General features: G+C 45.2%; 1 long non-coding RNA gene across 2 annotated transcripts in view; it reads left to right on the top strand.

Moving 5' to 3' along the window:
• Positions 1-20,263, top strand: part of LOC141095815 (uncharacterized) — a 150,339-nt gene extending 130,076 nt beyond the window's left edge. Inside the window, exons 2-4 of one of the 2 annotated variants that reach the window (XR_012233478.1) lie at positions 716-846; positions 18,848-19,147; positions 20,052-20,263. This is a non-coding gene — a long non-coding RNA (uncharacterized lncRNA). Of the gene's footprint in view, positions 1-715; positions 847-2,127; positions 2,387-18,847; positions 19,148-20,051 lie in introns of those variants that run through there. The other variant, XR_012233479.1, reaches the window with a different exon arrangement.
• The last annotated feature ends 472 nt before the right edge of the window (positions 20,264-20,735 follow it).

The following is a 20,735-nucleotide window of genomic DNA, read 5'->3' as shown; positions in this document are numbered from 1 at the left end:
AGTCTACTTTTAATTGACTACAATAAAAGATTCTAATTTAAAATGGAGCTGGATACCACCACTTGTAGTTTTCCCATTTAGGTAATCTCTTGTTATTGTTGATTTGACACATTTCGGCCAGTTTCACGCATCCAACATTCATGGTCTGAGTATGAACCGCAATGTTAGGGCTGGTTGCCGGTCTCCTGACTTGAACCTAACAGATTAGTCTGCTGATTCTGGACAGGAGACTCTCACCCGGTCCCTAATCGGAATTGTGAATTCAGATGAGTGAACCCATCCTTAATGATTCTCATCGAGTACCTAAGGGCTGTTTAATCGCAGTGGTAAGTGTAGAAGTGTTGATAGTTTTATAAAAAAAACAAAACACAACTTGCTTAGTTTTCCTTTGTAATATGTTACATTTTATGTAAAGATTGCAAACTATTCAGCGTAACAAAATAAAATTAATTATAGTTGAAAACTGTAATGGGGGAGATTAATTTTCTATATCACTGACTTTGCTTCTCTATGCTACATACACTGATATTCATGCACAACGTCTTCAAGGTTCTAGCAAGTGTCTAAGCGCAGAGATTAGCGACCATAGCAAATGAAATGAAGAGAATTGTGGAAGTTTTCATTAAATTACCCAGAAATGTAGCCCGAGTCAACAAAGGTTGTCTTTAGGGACCACTGTTAGGTAATAGCGGTGCCTATCTGTTTTTCATCACAGGAATATGACAGATGAACACAAGACCAAAGCTACCCGTACAGTTTTCCCTGACCTGTTTACCAGTGGTTTACGTCACGATGAAATCCCCAGGCGGATCCAACTCTGAAGCAGTCTTCCAAATATAGCTCCAGGTATTGTACTAGAAAATTGACTTCACTTCATAGGGATGAACAAGCTTGGAGCTTCTAGAGTCACAAGTGTTAGTGCATAGGTTTGAGTGGCCATTAGTACATATTGACCAGGATTTCAGCAGAACATGTAGTGGGGGTAACGGATCCTTCTATAAAATATATTTTGTGCATGGCATCATCGTAGCTAATGGTAGATGACGCAGAATACATAAATACATGCCTATAATTATGTGGTCTTCACAAAGGCTGTGTTTGGTTGCGAATCTAAGTGATTTATTTATTCGATTGCTACATAGCCTGTATGAATTTTGCATTGCACACAATGTATTTGTCAGGGGACACAGTCAGTGGAGGGCTGGCAGCTCTTAATAGGACTTCCACGGACAGGATTTACACTAGCTACTGTGTATAGCAGATGCCATGGGGTTCCCTGGCCTTCAACCTTTAATCCCTGTGCAGGAATCTGGACTTATACAGGGACCCCTGGGTTGGGTCCGCGGAGTGGCTGCCTCAATTCCATAGTCGGGAACAGCAACAGACTCGTCTGAAACAAGGATAATCTAAACATGGATTTAGGTCAGAAACAGAAATCAAACTGAACAAGACCTGAATTACAGGACTGAACCAGACCAAGTATAAACTGTAATTGTTAACGCCCAGAAATATTCTAGGAGTTTAAGTAGGAAGTGGTGCAGTCCCAATGGCCACAGTCGGGAGTTGATATCTCCTGCTGGACAACACACAGCCATACTGCCAGACTGGCTGGCACTACAGGTCCCATCCACACTAATATATCTGGCTGGACAGAGCTTGGGCCGCACAGAGTTTCTGATCTTGACGTTTCCACCATCAACAGTGCCGTACAAAGAATGAATATGGTGGCGCCTAGTGACAGTATCAGATGTTGCAGGAGTAGGGCTTGGTGGAGACATGACAGTGGTAGTATAGATCTTACAATGTGAAGAGAAGAAACAAGCAGGGACTTCAGGGAGATGTCATCTGTGACAGGAAACTGCAGAATTTTCACTATAGCGTATGTCTGGATCAAGAGCACCTTTAAGACCCACTTTTTCTGGGTTTCAGCTGGAAGTGACAGAGTGATAAACTTCACTAATAGAGTAATAGCATAGCAGACTATACTATTGTTTTTGGCTTAAAAGTCAAAAAGGAAAAAAAAGGTCAAATTTGTAAGTTTTTTATTCTGTTATTTTTTCTAAATTAAGTATATGTCTCCATTGCAACCATGTCTGAATTCTTTTTTTTTTTTTTTTTTTTTGGAAGCTGTCATGCGCATGGCTTAAGATGTGGTCTGATCCGATCCCAACCTTATGTGACAAAAGATGATGTAATTGGTGAAAAAGCAATTCTATAAGTATAAGATTTAAAATTATGGTCTAATTAATCATAGAAACTCGATTAGCTATAAGCCTCATATGAATTTTGCATGTATCTGCGCCATCTATGATTTTCATGGATAGACACAAGTCTTATTTTTTTGTAGATTTATTGTATGCAAATAAAAGGAGACTTGTCCATTTTTCACGTTTGATGAATAAGTCTGTCAAAAGTCCAACTGCCATCCCTTTTTTAATTTTTTTATTTTTTATGTATATGATAAAAAAAATAACACTGATCGTAAAAATGGATACACACACTGAAAGGGATCAAGCACACTTATGAAAAACAGTCAGATGTTTGTCGTATGCAAAAAAAAAGATACCTGAATTAGGCCTTACTACCCGCAGTATAGATGTGTCAATTACTTGATAAGAACAGATTGGGGGACAAAGGCACACATAGAGCAGTATCACTTGGTAATGGAAGGCAGAAGTATGTGCGGTGCATGCGCGGAGTATGTGGGCGGTGTTGTGTGAAGTCACATAGACATGCGAGACTGTTGCTGCGGCCCCGAGACTGGAATAAAAACTTCTTCCAGATGAATAATAGTAGAGAAGGACGATATCACGTTAAATGAGCTGTTCTGCGGTAAATGAGAAGCCTTTTATGTTCCAAAATGGTTCTTTATCTTCCAACGCATTTGGTTCCAGATTTTCTGCACCCATTAATTAAAATGGGTTATTTTCATGTTTTTGAAAATACACAAAAAAACCCCCAAAACTCATCTGTCATGCCTGTCATGTCTGTTAGGCTGCATGACCCCTGGAGCAGTGTGCACGCGCACCTCATGACTGTTATGCTGCATGATTCCTGGAGCAGTGTGCACACACACCTCATGACTTATGCTGCATGACCCCTGGAGCAGTGTGCACGCGCACCTCATGACTGTTATTCTGCATGATCCCTGGAGCAGTGTGCACGCGCACCTCGTGAATGTTATGCTGCATGACCCCCGGAGCAGTGTGCACGCGCACCTTACCTCATGGTTAACCGCCATTGCTTGTGCACACATGTGCTACCTCTCATGGCTGTGCACCATCGCTAATGTGCATGCGTACCTCATGGCTGCATGCCGTTGCTGTGTTAACGCCCGTCTCTGCTCTGCCTGCTGTGGTCCTCTCTATGGTCCTGGAGGACCGAATCCAGCAATCCTCTCTATGGTCCTGGAGGACCGAATCCAGCAATCCTCTCTATGGTCCTGGAGGACCGAATCCAGCAATCCTCTCTATGGTCCTGGAGGACCCGACCATGTGATCCTCTTTGATCCTGGAGGACTCGACCCGGAAGTCCTCCCCTGGTCCTCACCCGGAAGTTCAGGTACTAATTACCTATATCAGACTGCCCCTTCCTATGGTCGGGGCCTGAGTATCGTGTTGCTTACCTGCTAGGCTGCATGGTCCTGCTGGGTCACTCTCTGTATTCTGTGCCCCTGCACTCTGCCCTGTTGTGCTTCTCTGCACCCGCTCTGTGCTTGTACTCTGTCTATTGTCATGTGCCATGTCTTGTGTTGTCTTTTGTGCCATGTTTTGTCCTTGCTATCCTTAGCCTTGTAGTATTTCCCATGTTCTCTGTCTTTGCCTGGCTTTCCTTTCCTCTGTCTTATTGTTCGCTCTAGCACAACCTCTGTTCCTTTTCTATACTCTGTCCTGTGGTGCTCTCTAGCACATTCGCTGTCTAGTCTCAAGGTTCTGCATTGACCCGGCTCTGGGCTTTGGCCTACGTTCCGCTGCTAACTCTATATTCTATGCTCTTTGCCATATACCCGCTATGTGCTCTGGCATACGCTCTGCTTTTCCCTTGTACCCTGCTCTGTCTCTGACACGGCTCTGGCCTCTAGCATACGCACCGCTTCTCTTTCTTGTACCCTGCTCTGTGCTTCTGCCTACGTTCCGCTCCTTGCTCTGTACTTTCCCTAGTCTTGCCTTGCCTTGTTTCTCCACATGCCCTGTGCACGCGCCTGGCCTTCCCTCGCCCGTCTGTTTGTGCCTCTGCCGTGCTCATCGGCCAGTGACTCAGCTATGTCCGCCTGTTGCGCCTCAGTCTTGCCTGCCTGTCTGAGCCTCCCGACCAGCTAGCCAGTGCCCCAGCCATGCTCTGTGCTTCCTTGCACTCATGCTGTCTCTGCACTGTGCATTGCGTGCCCTCTTGGCACGCGCAAGTCTTAGCCTGCTCCTTGGCATACCGCCCCGTGCTTCTCTAAAGCACACGCAGGTCTTGCCATGAACCCTGACGTGCCTCTAGCACAGACAGGCCCTAGCCTGTACCCTGGCGTACCGTCTAGCACGCACAGGCCCTAGCCTGTACCCTGGCGTACCGTCTAGCACGCACAGGCCCTAGCCTGTACCCTGGCGTGCCCTCTAGCATGCACAGGCCCTAGCCTGTACCCTGGCGCAGGGCTGTGGAGTCAGAGTCGGTGCTCATTTTGGTGGAGTTGAAGTCGGTTTTTCAGCTGCAAAAAACGATCAGATTTGACATGGCAGGATGGCTTGTACATTCTTTGATCAAAATTATGTTTACTAAATACCCTTATTATTATTGCTACCTTCATGCAATTTTTGCAATTTATTTTTTACGTTTTTACTTTAGGATATTTGTTTTTTGTTTTTGTTTTTCTAGGGGTACTGGTAGGTGCAGTGCAGGCAGGTATGGCTGGTGTACAGTTGTGCACTGGCAGGTAGAACAGGGGACCTGAGAACTAGCTATCATGCAAACAAGCAGACAATACACGTTGCTCAGGCACCTCCCATCAGGTGGAGGTGCCTTAAATTATAAATGTCTCCCAGTCATTAGATGGGGACACTTTAGGACAGCACGCTGTGTCCCTTTAAGAAGGAGGGAGCACATGTGTGCACTAAGCACAGTGCTCAGAGATTTGCCAACCGTGCGCAGACCCCGGGCAGGAGGATGAGGAAGTTCAAGACTGGGGCAGTGGCGGTGAGTGAGTTGGCGCCACTGCCAGGTGAGAAGGGTAGAAGCGTGCAAGGAAGCCACAGCTACTGGTTGGAACGTAGCCTAAGGGTTTTTGTCCAGTTTAGAAATCTCATTGCATTATACTCTGCAAATTTGGGGTAATCAGAAACGGAGATCTTCTGTTTAGGTTCCTCAGTATGAAGAATATTTTTCAGGGTGGACCACATGTTAAGCACTTTTTTAATGCGAAAAAATGCTATATTTTATGGTAACAGTGAAATGAACAAGATTGCATTTTTTGAAACGTGATTTGTTTAAGAACAAAAAAAAACAGCATGTTGATTCTTGCAGTGTTTTTACTGTAGTTTTCCCCCGTTGAGATCAAAATGGCTTAGCGGTAAAAATGCAAAAAATTCTTAAAAGCATCAAAAACTGACATTTTCTTTCTGGCCAAAGCCTATGGCTAGTTTCACATTTGCGTTTGGAGGCTAAGCTTTGGGCTGCGGACGCTTGCCTTGAAGCTCCGCCCCCTACCGCACCTCCGGTCAGCTCCGCCTTTGGGCGCATGCCGCTGCATGCGGCCTGCGTACCCTATCTTTAACATTGGGTACGCAGGCCGTGCGCAGGTATGTGTTCACCACCGCATGCGTCGTTTTGACGGTGCGGTGACCTCACCAAAATGCAACACATTGCGTTTCACGCAGGTCGCCGCACCGTCAAAACGACGCATGCGGCGGCAAATGCATACCTGCACACGGCCTGCGTACCCAATGCTAAAGATAGGGTACGCAGGCCACATGCAGCGGCATGCGCCCATAGATGGAGCTGACTGGAGGAGGCGCGCCAGGGGGCGGAGCTTCACGGCGAGCGTCCGCAGCCCAACGCTTGGCCTGCAAACGCAAATGTGAAACTAGCCTAAATTATTGCTTCTTTTAACTTGCAGGTAAACACATTAGGACAATAAAGAACCATTTTGGATTACGAAAGGCTGCTAATTTACTGCAGCGCAGCTTTTTCAACATATCCTCCTCTACAGTTGCATGATAAGTACTATCTCACTGGTGGTGTAGTAGTTTGTGCTTTATAATCATTCTGCCCTTGTTGCAGTTAAAAAAAAAAAAAAAAAAAAAAACTCTCCATGCACTGACTAATTGACTCATCCAATCAGAGGAAAATTTGTGTGTGTATGTATATATATATATATATATATATATATATATATATATATATATATATATATATATATATATATATATATATGCACACATATATATACATATGTGTATGTATGTACGTACGGAAATAGAAAATATAATAAAAATTGTATGGGGTGGAGTGGATCATGTTGGTGATCTATGATTTTTTTTTTTTTATATTCCACTGAAGTCTGGGACAATGTCATGGAGAAGGAAATTTAGAACAAAAATATATGACTAGGATGCTGCTGTGCAAGAGCGTAATGATGCTCATCCACAGTCACAATATTCAGGCTCAATTCTCCATGTCACAGCTGGGATTTAGCTGGATGACAGTAACTGTGCCCTTCTGCAATTTAAGGGGCCATTACAATTCCCTAAACATGAGGTTTTAGACAGGAACATTGCAAACTCACCCACATTATTGTACTATTTATACCACCACACTTTTATTTTCAGGAGGTTCTTGCATGGTAATTAAAGGGTTTCTCCAAATTGATCAGTCTCTACTTATTAGAAAGATCCTTGATAATCTACTAAAACTTTTGTGCATGCCCTCATCATCTCCCGCCTTGATTACTGCAACACTCTCTTCTGGGGCCTCCCTGCTAACTCTCTTGCACCACTCCAGTCTGTCTTCAACTCTGCTGCCCGACTAATCCACCTCTCTCCTCGCTACTCCCTCTTTCTCCCCACTCTCCCAATTAATCCAGTTCAAACTACTAACACTGACCTACAAAGCCATCCACAACCTGTCCCCTCCCTATATCTCTGAACTAATCTCCCAATATCTTCCCTCACGTAATCTTCGATCCTCCCAAGACCTCCTACTCTCCTCCACACTTATTGGTTCCTCACACAACCGCCTCCAAGATTTCTCCCGAATATCCCCTATCCTCTGGAATTCCATGCCTCAACATGTCCGATTAGCCACCACCCTCGGATCCTTCAGACGGAACCTGAAAACCCGTCCTGCCACCTCACCACCGCATCACCACCAGAGCTGCTGCACCCCCGACCTTCTGTCTCTTCCCCACTTTCCTGTAAAATGTAAGTTCGCAAGGACAGGGTCCCCTCCCCTCTGTACCAGTCTGTCATTGTAAATTTGTTTACTGTTAATGATATCTACAAGTTTGTATGTAACCCCCCATCTCATGTACAGTGGCGCCGCCACAATGGCATTGCCTTCCTCCAGGGAGGGTGATGTCATTCTTGGAAGCAAGGAAGGGTCTCTCTGACAGTTAATCATTTACATGCAACACGTTCCCACTCCAGGCCAGCAGCGGGAGCTCTGAGCCAGGATTAGGGGAGGAGCACGTTCTGAGGGCCAGGAAGGAGTGAGTTAGTTATTGTGAGGAGGGCAATGAGTGTAGACGTGGAGAGAGAAGCTGGAGGTTGAGCTGAGGACAGAGAGCTCCCTCCTTGAGAAAGCGCCTGATCTGGAGCCTGGTCTCCACGGTTGTATGGATACTGAAGGTCCTGCAACAGAAACCAGAGGAATAGGAAGCTGTAAATGCTCTGTTCCCTAAGACTCGGAGGCATGACAGCGACCGGTGAGCCAAGAGAGATAGAGGGCTACAGCTGTCTGCCATTCGAGGTAGTTCTAAGAGAAGATAAGAAGGAGGAACTTCAGTTTAACACTGTACTGCATGTACCTCAAGCCAGCGCTAGGAAAGAGACTACACAACCCATCTGATAGAGAGATATCTGAGTTGCTTCCAGGCTAGCCTGCTCCTGTGCCATCTGTAATCAGGACCCTGGACTGTGTTTGCCAAGTAAAGGTAAAGAAACTTCACCCTGTTGTGTCCTTGCCTCCTTCCTGTAACATCCTCAGCACTGCTACATCTCTGTGCCAAACACTGCACCTTTTTCCTAACCCTTTATCTACCGTACACTGCCCTGGAACTACAGCCCTGCCTGTGGCTACAACATCATAGCTGCACTACACCATCAGTTCCAGAGGATCTGCATGCAGCGTCGGCTTAACACCTCCCTTGCCGAACACCACAGGTGGCGTCACGAATCATTCACCTATAAACTTTATTCCCAACTCAATCCCTTTTACATGGGTGCCCTGGGCCACGAACCGGGTCACCGCTGCTGTGACAAGCCCCTCTGAGAGACCGGCCCGGTACAGAGTACCCCACAGCCCTCGGAGGGCGACCCATTTTGGCGTCACGAACAAGATTACGGAGCCCGGTATCCCCGGGTCCTGTGTGCTAGAGACACTGTTGTGTGTTATAGACTGTGTGCGAAATTGGCGCCATTGCCGCCATTATCCCACTGATTGGTGCACGCGGGAAGAAAAGGGGCAGGCCTTCATGGGAGGAGCCTGCCATAGAGCGCGAAGCAGTGAAGTCCTGCGCGGGAAGAGGAAAAAAGCGCGCGAGAAGTGGGAGGAACTGAGGCCTAGAGCCCGGAGCATTGGGCCTGCGAAGCAGCCGCCGGTAAGCTCACATAACCCCCGGCCCTGGCTAACGTTAACTAGGGGGCGAAGAGAATGTCTGCACCATGCAGCAATGCAGCTGCCGCCGCCGCCAACCCCTCAGCGCCGCAAGGAGTAGCGCCCACCGCAGCGGTTCCCATAATGCCGCTGTCCATGCCCTACATACCGGGAGCGGCCTGGCTACCGCAGTACTCGGGTGAGTCACATACCCTGAGTGAATTTAAACAGAGGCTGTGCAGTTTGTTTGAGGTGTACCCTCTATCTGAAAGCCAGAAGGTGAACATCCTTATTGGACAGCTAACAGGTGCAGCACAGAGAGAAGTAAAAGCCTGACAGGACACTGACAAAGAGACTGTTAAAAAGATTTTGGCCAAGCTGAAAAGCACCTTTGACACCCGCACTGCAGCTGAAATCAAGATGAGGTTCTTTGGGTGTAAACAAAGTGCAGGACAGTATAAGTGACTATGCTCTTAACCTGCAGGAGGCGCTGCGAGCCGTCAAGCAAATTGATCCTGACAGTGTGAAAGAGGAAGACAAACTGTTTAAAGGAGCAGTTCATTGAAGGACTCCTATCCAGTACCCACCGAGCACAGCTGTGCATCATAACCCTACAAGACCCTGACCTGGACTTTGCTGATTTCAAGGACAGGGCTATTCGGGTACTGCAGGAACCAACTGTCAACCATCCAGCGCCCCCTAGGCGCCCAGCGATCACCTACCACCAGGAAGCAACATCTTACCCTTCCATCCCTGTGGAGGCTGATGCACAGACTCTGGGTAAAGATCCAGCTGAGGAGCTGCGTCTTCAGGTCCAGGAGTTGACCAAAGGTATGGCTGCACTTACTAAAACCGTGCAGTCCCTGCAGGTGTCCTCCAAAGAGAAGATCTAGCTTGCTTCCAGTCCAGAAGATGTCCCGTGGCTCCGGAAGAGGAGGGCCCCGCCACTTTGAGGGAGGAACAACGATCGCTATGACCAGGACGGACATCCCATCTGTCGTCGCTGCTACAAGGCAGGTCATCTTGCAAGATTCTGTCCTTTAAACGAGCAACCCCTGGGGCAGAGGGCCAACCCCCAGGAGTAGGACCACAAGGCCCAAGGAACTGGCGAGCCAAGTATGTTGGAGGGAGACCAATGGTCAGTCTTTGCCACAGATTGGATGTAAAGAGATTACTGTTAAAGTGGGTCGGGTAGAGCTAAAATCACAAGGTCTGATAGTTGTGGATATTGATCGACGAGAATGTAATCCCATGATGACTCTTGGTACAACTGTAATTGAAAATTGTCTTTCAGAGGTTATTGTCTTGTTGCAACAGGTGGCTGAGACTGCTGGTTCCAGTGAACAACGAGTCTTGCAGAAGGAGATCAAGGCCCTGATGCAAAGACAACAGGTAGAACTCTCTGGCGGAGAAATTGGCAGCGTCAGAGTGAGTGATGCTTTCCCCATTGCAATACCCCCCAGATGTGAAATGTTGATTTGGTGTCGGGCAGCCATAGGCCTCAGAGGGAAAGATTACCAGGCATTGGTAGAGCCAGTATGCTCTGATAGCAGGCCCACTGTCCTGACAGCCAGAGCGGTAGTTGATGTACGTAAAGGGAGAGTACCTGTACGCCTTTTGAATTGTGGGGAGGAGGAGGCCACAATACCTCGGTGCGCCACAGTTGCTAAGCTGCTCACTGTCAGTAATAATGCAATGCAGGCAGCAGAGCCCTTGGTCTCATCCGACCAGGTGAAGGACAATGGCTCTGTAAAGCAGCTGGAGGAGTGGTGCTAGCAACTGTAGGTGGGGACTGACTCTACACCTTCATACCAGAAAAATGCGGTTTACAGGGTGACCCAAGAATATGAGCGGGTATTCAGTAAACACCCTCTAGATTTTGGGAAGGCAAAAGGGGTTCAACATCATATCCCCACTGGAGATCATCCACCCATAAAAGAAAGATACCGGCCTATACCCCCAACACAATACCAAAGTGCTAAAGGTATGTTGAGAGAGATGAAGGAAGCAGGGGTTATCAGAGACAGTTGTAGCCCCTGGGTAGCTCCAATAGTTTTTGTAAAGAAAAAGGATGGTACCATGAGAATGTGTGTTGATTACAGGAAAATTAACAGCATTACACATAAAGATGCCTACCCATTACCCAGAATTGAGGAATCCTTAGCTGCACTTAAAACTGCTAACTACTTTTCCACCTTAGATCTCACTAGTGGGTATTGGCAGGTTCCCGTGGCAGAGGCAGACAAGGAGAAAACAGCATTTACCACCCCATTGGGTCTCTGTGAGTTCAACTATATGCCATTCGGGCTCTGCACCACTCCAGGAACATTTCAACGGCTGATGAAGTGCTGCCTGGGACACATGAACTTTGAGACAGACTTGTTGTACCTTGATGATGTCATTGTTTTCTCCAAGACTTATGAAGACCATCTGGAACACCTGGCTGAGGTGTTTGAAGCCTTGTCCTATTTTGGCCTGAAAGTGAAGCCTTCCAAATGCCACCTCCTGAAGCCCAAGGTACAGTACCTCGGTCATGTGGTGAGTGCAGAAGGTGTGGCACCAGATCCGGACAAAGTCACAGTCATCCGGGACTGGCCGAAGCCCAGTAACCTCCATGAAGTACGCCAATTTCTTGGACTGGTAGGTTACTACCGAAGATTCATCAAAGGCTTCACTGAAATAGCCACCCCTATGCAAAATCTTCTGGTGGGGCAGTCCAAGAAGGCTAAACAGAAAAGTTCCACCTTTGGATGGACTGAGGATTTGGAGAGGTCCTTCACCCAACTGAAGATGGCTTTCACGGGAGATGAAGTTCTGGCCTACCCAGATTATGTCAAACCATTTGTGTTGTACACTGATGCCAGCAATGTGGGACTTGGAGCAGTACTGTCACAGGTATAGAATGGCAAAGAAAGGGTGATCTCCTACGCCAGCAGGAAGCTTCGTCCCACTGAAAGGAACCCTGACAACTACAGTTCCTTCAAGCTGGAGTTCTTGACCATAGTCTGGGCTGTGACTGAAAGATTCAAGCATTACCTAGCTTTACCATTTGAAGTTTACCATCTTCACGGACATCAACCCGTTGACTCACTTGGAAACTGCAAAACTACGTACACTGGAGCAGCGATGGATGGCTCGACTGTCTAACTATGAACTTACCATTAAGTACCGAGCAGGGCACAAGAATGCCAATGCTGATGCGCTGTCCAGAATGCCTAATCTGCCAGATGCAGGAGAAGACCCTGAGGCTCTTGAGGAAATAGAGTTGCCTCCCTTGCACCAGCCACTTGCGGCCCAACGTGTTCAAGGAGTGAGAAACAGACGGTCTGGCTTGAAAGAGGTCAACCTAAATCCATTGCCCCATCATTACTGGGCAGAAACTCAGGGTAATGACCCCACAGTCCGCCTGGTGAAGGAGCTACTGTCACAAGCTGACTCACGCCCAGAGTCTGATGCTCCTGAGGAAACCCAGCAGTTGTGGAAGGAAAGAGGTCGGCTGTTCATTTATGAAGGAAAGCTGTGTCGGAGGAGTATTAATGCCCACACTCATGAGCTGGTCTGGCAGGTAGTAGTCCCAAAGAGAGAGGCATCAATGGTCTTGGAAGCATACCACAATGGAGCTGGCCACTTCGGAATGGAAGAAGTTGGAAGCATTGCTCCGGGAGAGATTCTACTGGGCTGGTATGAGGAAGACCATTGAAAGGTGGTGCCGGGAGTGTGGACAATGTAACCTGCGCAGAAAGGATCGAAACAGCCAGAGAGCTCCTCTGCAGCAAATAGTAACCAAACAGCCACTTGAGTTGGTTGCCCTGGACCATGTGAAGCTGGTCCCAAGCCGTTCAGGCTACATCTATGCTCTTACCATCGTGGACCACTACTCAAGATTCCTGGTAGTTGTGCCTGTCAAAGATCAAACAGCCAGGACAGCAGCCAGAGCATTCCAACAGCACTTCTGTAGACCCATACAGCACCATGGAATTAATGGCGCTATATAAATAAATAAATAATAAGAATAATAAACTGATCAGAAAGTGTCCCCCCCGCTGAGTCCATGAAAGATCAGTTCGGCTACTTAAACACGATGAGTTTTTGATGCTGAGTATTTTTGAAAAAATGTAAGTAACCCATCTTAATGAGTGCAGAAGTGCTGCAGAAAATCTTCAACATCAAAAACTCACCAAAAAATCATTGTGGGAACGTAGCCTTATTGTCTGTGAAAAACTAGCATAAAGTGTTGTTTCCCTAAATCGCCCCCATGGGTAAAATATATCATTGCACAGTGCTCATTAAAATGATTGGGTTGCCTGTGCACCTCTTGTCTGAGGGCTGCTTTGATTGTAAGGATATATTCACACGTTGCTTTTTAGATGAGTGTTTTTCTGCATGACAAACTCAGACTTTGGCCAGAAAAATGCCAGTTTTTAATGCATTTGTTTTACACTTTTTACTCCTAAGACCTGTTTCACACTTCAGTTGTTTGATGTCAATCAAAATCCGCCGTTTTTATAAAAAAGCGGATCCACCATTTTTTTGGCAGATACGTTTTTTTTCCCCATAGACTTGCATTAGCGGCGGATTTTCAGTGATGGTCGTCTGTTGCATCCGTTTTTTGACAGATCCGTTTGAATTTTACCATCCGCCAGCTGGTGTAGACGGACAATGTATCGTTTTTTTTCCAACGGCGGACCGCTATTTTAAACTGCGCATGCCTGGAATATTTTACCTTTCATGCATTTTAACCCTAAACGGCGTTCTGGAAGCGGCAAAAAAGAGTGTCTGTCTCTCTCTCTTTTCCAGAGTGCTGTTCCTTTAAATTTGATACACTGGTGGATCCGTCCACAAAACGGATCTGGTACATCCGTTTGGTGCATAGCGGAAACGGATCCGTTTTTTTACACTTTGGCGGATTTCAACTGACGTCAAACAACTGAAGTGTGAAACAGGCCTAAGCCATTATTGCCTCAAAGAGGGAAAATTATAGTAAAAACGCTGGAAGAATTGACATGCTGTGCTTTTTTAAAAACATATCACAGTTCAAAAAATACAATCTCATTCATTTCAATGTACTTATACAATACTTCAGTGCTTAAAAAAATCGCTGTGTGATCCACCCTGAAAAATGTTCCCCATAGTGATGAACCTAAACAAAGAAGTCCATCTCTGATTACCCTAATTTGCCAATAGGGTATAATTCAATGAGATTTCTAAACTGGACAATAACCCTTGGGCTACGTACACATGATGAGTTTTTTCTTACTTTGCGTATTTTCAAAAAAAAATGCAAGTGACCTATTTTACCTAATGGGTGCAGAATGTCTTCAACATCAAAAACTTATCAAAAGATCATTGTGGAAATGTAGCCTAAGGGATTGTCCAGACTAGCGTAAATTGAGTCTGTGTGCTGACCGTGTGTGACACGGACCCCTCATGGACAACACACGCCCCTATTATAGCCAGTGTAGCATTGCACATGGCTGATTACCCACATGGAGCAATGCATAGAAAAAATTGCAGCATGCGCTACTTCGGTCCATTTTGCCAAAATACTTCATACAATAAAAGGCAGCTCCAGCACCCATCGGCAATGTGGTCAAGCACACGGAGGCCGTCACATGCAGAATTTGCGGTTGCAGCAGGCCTGATTTTCCATACTGACCTTAAAGAGGTTCTCTGACTAAACTGATTGCTGGCAGGATTTCATAATGTGTGTAGTGAAGCGAGACCGGTTGATTGCCAGGGATACCATGCCAATCAGATTCAGCCTCTAAGCCTTAAGTTCGGGTGGGCACACGGTCTCCTGTAGTTGATGCCACAAGAAGGTAGCAAGAACTTGGCACACAGGAATCTCAGGAGTAGCCGGACAGATAAAATTTAGCCCAGCAGGAAAGGAAGCAAGTAAAGCACAGTATGCACAAAATGTGGAGCACACCAAACAGAGGTCTAGAGTCTCAATCCCAAGACAAAGGTATGTGTCTAAATGGGCCTTGAAAAGGTGTAATTTGGAACTTGCAAAACCCAATGTGGAGAACAACAGAGGGCAGTGGACCCAGGGGAAGGAAGCGGAGCACAGATTACCTGGGACAAGCGTGTTAAAATAGAATTGTTGATCAAAAAATAAATATTAACCAGATGATCTTAACTTAGGTTTTAAAGGGGTATTCCCATCCTGGACATTAATTGCATACCCACTTAATATGATAAGCGTTTAATAGCTGCCGACCCCACCTTTCTAGATAATGGTGCCTCTATCTCATACTGCTGGGAATAAAGAGATGGCTCTCTCCATTCATGTCTTTGGTGGGTTCTAAGAATAGCTGAGCAAACTCGCTTGGCTATTTTCTGAATACCTATAGAATTGATTAGAGAGAGCTTCGTTTGCGTTCTTCTTACTCATTGGCACAATTTGGAGACGCTGTGTTTGACTTTCTTGGCCATAGAAGTAAACTATGAGGCACACAGGACCGTGTTCTGGAGATGCCTCGCAATTCCAGGACAGACATTTCCTGAAGATATGTTGCAAAGCAGCGAGCTGAGGACGGAGACAGAACTAGAAGCTTTGGTGGTGCTCTTTTCGACTTTCTCTCTGCCATAGTAATAATTTTTCTTGTCACCGGTTATTAATGAATGTGTAAATCTAACGTCTTCAGCTTTGCTTAACGGGTCAAAAGAAGCTTGCATTTCTTTCCTTGGCCTTATGCTCTGCTGTTTTCCACTTTAGTCGATTTTTTTTTTTTTCTTGAAGTCATGAATCAGAAAAGCTCTGAGCCTAACATCTGACTGCAAACCATATGTTCCTTTGTGTAAAGATAGTGATTCAAAGAGATCTTTACAAATTATACCTATTGCCAGTGATTACGATAGAGAAATGGGCTGACGTATGCATATAAATAGAGTACATTCTGCAAAAAAAAACAAAAAACTATCCACACATGCTTCAATTGCCAAAAATACAATCAGAAATTGAATATGAAATCATAGAATAGAACAATTATTCTAGGGAGAATCTCTTAGTAGGATCAACAGATGTTCTAATAGCTGTATAATCCTTTTTGAAGGTTTACAGTCAATCTCTTCCCACCTAGCCTGATTGACAGCTCCTCAGTGTCCCTCCTCCCCGCTGCTACTTGAGATCTCACCCTGCTCAGTATGGTGCAGAGAAACTTGAAGGGCTCATGCTCATCTGCTTTTAAATCAGACAAGTGCAATCCGATGAAAAAATTTGTATTGCGCTCTGACTAATGTCATTCACTGAAACGGTGTTAATCTGCGATTTTTTTTTTTTTTATTTATTTATTTATTTTTTTCCTCAGCCGGAGGTCAATGTAAGTCAATGGATGCAAGAAAAAAAAATGGACCAACTACATGCCGTCCATTTTTTTTTTACAGATACATTAACATTCTGTAGTACAGAACTCTGTAAATTGTCATGTAAATGATTATAGAATAAAAGTTGCAGAGAAAAAAACCCCCCATATCATACGGATGCTATGTGATAAAAATTGCATTGTACTCTCATGACACTCGTCCTACTTTTGAGGAACAACATCGGAGCAATTTTATTTACGCAGATGAGTGTGATCCCAAAGTCAGAAGATTTCACCAGGGCCGGGACGAGGCGTAGGCAGCTTAGGCATCCGCCTAGGGTGCTACCTTTCCGTGGGGGCACTTGGGGGGAAAAAAAGTAAAGTGCCATGGCTGAATGTCTGCGGCCGCCCAGTATCTTCCTATGACCGCAGACATTCAGCACAGTGACGGCCGGCATGCAGGCACAGAGGTGATCGGTATCAGTCACTGACACCACTCACAAGTCTCTGTCCTGCTCCTTTGCCGTTGCTTCCTTCCTCCCCTCAGTTGTATTTGTGTCTACCAGATGTTAATAGAATTGATGTCAGAGCCGCCCTGCCCCATATGGGAGCAGATGAGCTGTCATCTACTGTCTGCCCTATCGGGAATTCCACCAAACCGCAGGCCACTTCTGGCCTACACCCTTTTGGAGATAAGGGATGAGAATGATTTAGCGAATCCTGCTTTGAGCAGGGGGTTGGACCAGATGACCCAGGAGGTCCCTTCCAACTCTACGATTCTATGATTACAATGTATTGAGAGAATAAAAATTTTGATGGGACGAGGAGAGCTTCTTTAAAAACCATCATGCATATGTGTATCCCTTTATCTGTTTAGTTTCCATTTTAGGGCATCTGCCAAATGATGGACACTTTAATTGAAACCAAACGGCCCTACTCCCTGTTGAGCCTCACCACTAAAGAACACCACTTTTTTTTACGTTTTCTAGTATTGCTGAGTGAAAAAATTTGGGTACTTTAGAGGCCCTTTTACCTTAGTCTCTGACCCATTCCTTTACTTAAGTGCTGAGATTTCGTAGGGGTCGGGTCTGGGGCGCCATCAGCTTCATCTGCCTAGGGCACCAAACTACCTTGTTCCGGCCTATCCTTAGAATAGGTGATCAATATCTGATCGTGGGGGTGTGACACCCCGCATCCCCGCTGATCAGCTGTTACACACAGCAGCTCCGTCATTTACATAGTGGCCGCGGACGAATACTGCAGATCCACCCCTATTCAAATGAATGGCCACTAAACTTTTGACAGAGCCTCTGTGTCCGAGAACCACTTGTCGGTGCTGGAGACATCTGATTGTCAGGGGTGCCAGGTGTCGCACCCCCATCGATCAGATATTGATGGCCTGTCCAAGGATAGGCCATCAATAAAAATAATTGCAGCTGCTAACTCCACTCTTCCCATTCAGAACCCTGGCAAACTTGTCCAAACTGGATGTGCATGTGTAGGGGGGAGTCGGGAAAGAATAGCTGTCAGCCGCAAGACTATTCGGTCCAAGTTCTTTAATGTATGCTGCCAGCATTCGTCCGGTGACGGATGTTTCGGAATCCTTTTTCTGATTATGCTGTCTTGGGATAGGATATACCATTCTTATCACAAGGGTTCCAACTGCTCGAATTACCAGAAATCCAGAAAAGCCGACTGGAAGCCAGAAACCAGAGATCTGCACCTCCTCTATGGTCAAGACGAAGCTCTACAAAGCGCAGTTCTTTGGTTGCAGAGCACCATTCTTGGGATCACTGGTGTTCCTAGAGGTCAATTCCCAGAAATTAATAAACTATCCTCTCTCCCAAGGAGAGGGTATATGGTGAGGGGATAACTTACGATCTTGGAAATAATCCTTTAGGCGACAGGAGTCTGGATGAGGATGACTTAAGAACTCGTAATTTTGCATTTAACGCTCAAACCCTGTTATGTATCAACTCCTCCAAATATTTGTCATTTTGGATCTTTGAACCAGAACAGATTATTCTTCTTTTATTTGCTTGAGCAGGTTCTGTCTGCATGTACAAAGACCAGATTCAGCGCAGGACAGAAATAGCATAGAGCTTTAATGATGCTCTTGTCTTGAGTTCTGCTGTTGACCTGTCTGCTCTAATGATTAGGAATTTTTATTAAAGATTTTTGTCATCAGTCTGGTTGCAAGCTCTGAAGATCACAGCTTCTCTTGTTCCTGGGGCTTTTACATTCTAGTAGACTGATAATTGCCCACTATAATCGAGCTATGACTGGACATAGGAAATGTGCTGCTCGGCAGCTTTTCTTGGAAGTGAGATTGCTCCATTTTCCCTGAAAACTGCGGATGTCCCATACCCAAGTGATGATTGGCAGAAGTGATGGAGTGCTCAGCGCTCTGAATTGCATTATTCGCCCCGGTGCACATCTGGTCAATGAATTCTGCAAAGTGCCAAACCGAAGTGTAATGGTGAAATATATTTACCAGACATGGATATTGGAAACTGTGTCCTCCACTTTGGATCTTTATGTCCAGTATCCATGCCTTGTTTCCCTCTCCCCTGTGCACTAGACTCTGTTGTGCTCCACTTCAGGCTTTGCAGATGGCCCAGTGTAATCTCATGTGAGCATCTGCCCGGGCCTGTTTAATGCCTACCAAGATCCTGTGGCTTGATATTAAGACTTCAGTGCTGTTTCTTGATACACGTTGACTTGCTGTTCTGGCTCTCTGTGGTCTCCAGGACGTCTGCTGCCTGTCTGCGATTTCTAGCATCCCACCTGCCTGTCTGTAGTCTCCTGGACGTCTCATGCCTGTGGTTTCCAGCATCCTGACTGCCTGTCCACGGTTTCCTGGATGTCTCCCACCAGCATTCTCCACCATCTACGGCCGCCTGTCCTCTGTCTTCTGAATGCCTCTCTCCTGCCTGTGGTATCCAGTATCCCAGCCATCCATGCCCTGCGTGCCTCACCCATTTGCTGTATTGATGCATGTGGCCTGTGTGCCCATCTGGACCTTGGGCTTGAAGGATCCACCTCATCTGGTGAGCCTAACATTGTACTTGTTTTTTCAGAGAAAGATGCTTTTTTTTCTACTTATGAGACACTTGTCCAACCCCCTACCTCGTGAACTCATCATCAGCTCTAAATAAAAACAACAACAAAAAAAACCCCCATCAAATTAGACTTTGTCAAAGCAAGATGGACTACCAAAACTGTGAAGTGTCAGACTGCAATGCATGTTGAAGTCTATGGAGAGAGGAGGGTGGAGGAAGAGTGAGGAGACTCAGGCAAATCAAGCTGCAGTTTTTAGCAAATATATTTTAATTCAGTGCTGGATTCACAGCCACACCACTTAGTTATGCTGCATTTTGTCTTCCATGTTGCTGCTACACTTTCTGAGCGTGTGCTATGTGGATACAAGAAAGCAGGAATCCCTCATGTCCATTTATAAAAAGAAGGCTGGTAGTGCAATAAGAGACTGCGCTGCTGTGGTAGAATTCAAGATATCTTTATTGCCAACGCGTTTCCTGAGCCAGTCCCAGCTCACTTCATCAGGGCATGTTACAGAAGATCATTGCAGGGGTATATATACAAAAAAAAAAGGGGAGGCACCAAGAATAGTGGGGTGACACGTCAGCATGGATACATATACATGAATCATACAAAACAATAAAACTTTATTACAACCATATTAAAAATGATGTTTAAAATGCCATAAAAAGAGTGTTAGTATAAAAAACGTGATTAAAAAAAAAACACTGGGGGGATCACGAGGTAAAAGATTAAAAAATGGCTCTCGAGTCCTGGGGTGGATTAGAACTTGCCTCAGAGGATATAACTCATGGTATTAGTCCACTATGCTACATGTGAAACTGAAAAGTAAGACGAAAATGGTTAAAATCATGTATAAATAGCTAAAACTAGTCTCAAATATCTTTTTTCTAGGTGGAGAAAAGAGAAGAACAACAAGAAGAAACTCTCTGGAATAGGTAATATAAATGGTTAAAAATTGAGTGTTGAGACTTAATAAAAAAAAAAATTTGCACCATATTTATTATGTGTTTTTGACACTTTCTGCTCCATGTCTGACAAAGGGGTGTGGCCATGTTGAAAATGGGTGTGCCATGTTATGCAATTTCAAGGGCGAAAAAAATAGCAAATTCATCGCGCAAAATGATCGAACTATTAGTGTAAAATTAGACTAGACAGTTGGAAAATGTCAGATTTATCAAACAACATGAAGCACTATAATAAATGAGGAATTTTGAAGGGGTTGTCCAATTTTGAGGATAATCTATAAGTTGTTTTTTTATTTTATTTTTCTTAAATGTATGCAAATGGGGTTCAAAATCATTCTAGCAATCAGATTCCCTTTAAAATTTGCACAGTTTGCTTTCTGTAGCCTCTTAGTGACCATCCATGAATCAATCCACTATGATGGTATGACAAGAAGTTTGTGACTCTCTTATCTGTCTTTTTCTGAAGTCCTCTCAGCTGATTTATAACCAAAGATCATATTAAAGCTGTAGATCAGAAAGAAAAACCCAAGGAGCCTGTAAAAGCTAAACCATGCAAAAAATGTAGCTAAGCCAATTGCAAAAATGGTTTTTAGCCCCAAGTGCATACATT

This window comes from Dendrobates tinctorius, unplaced genomic scaffold (assembly GCF_039654945.1).
Source record: "Dendrobates tinctorius isolate UK_male_01 unplaced genomic scaffold, ASM3965494v1 ptg000009l, whole genome shotgun sequence".
NCBI lineage: Eukaryota > Metazoa > Chordata > Amphibia > Anura > Dendrobatidae > Dendrobates > Dendrobates tinctorius.
This window is presented reverse-complemented; position numbering and strand designations above follow the sequence as displayed.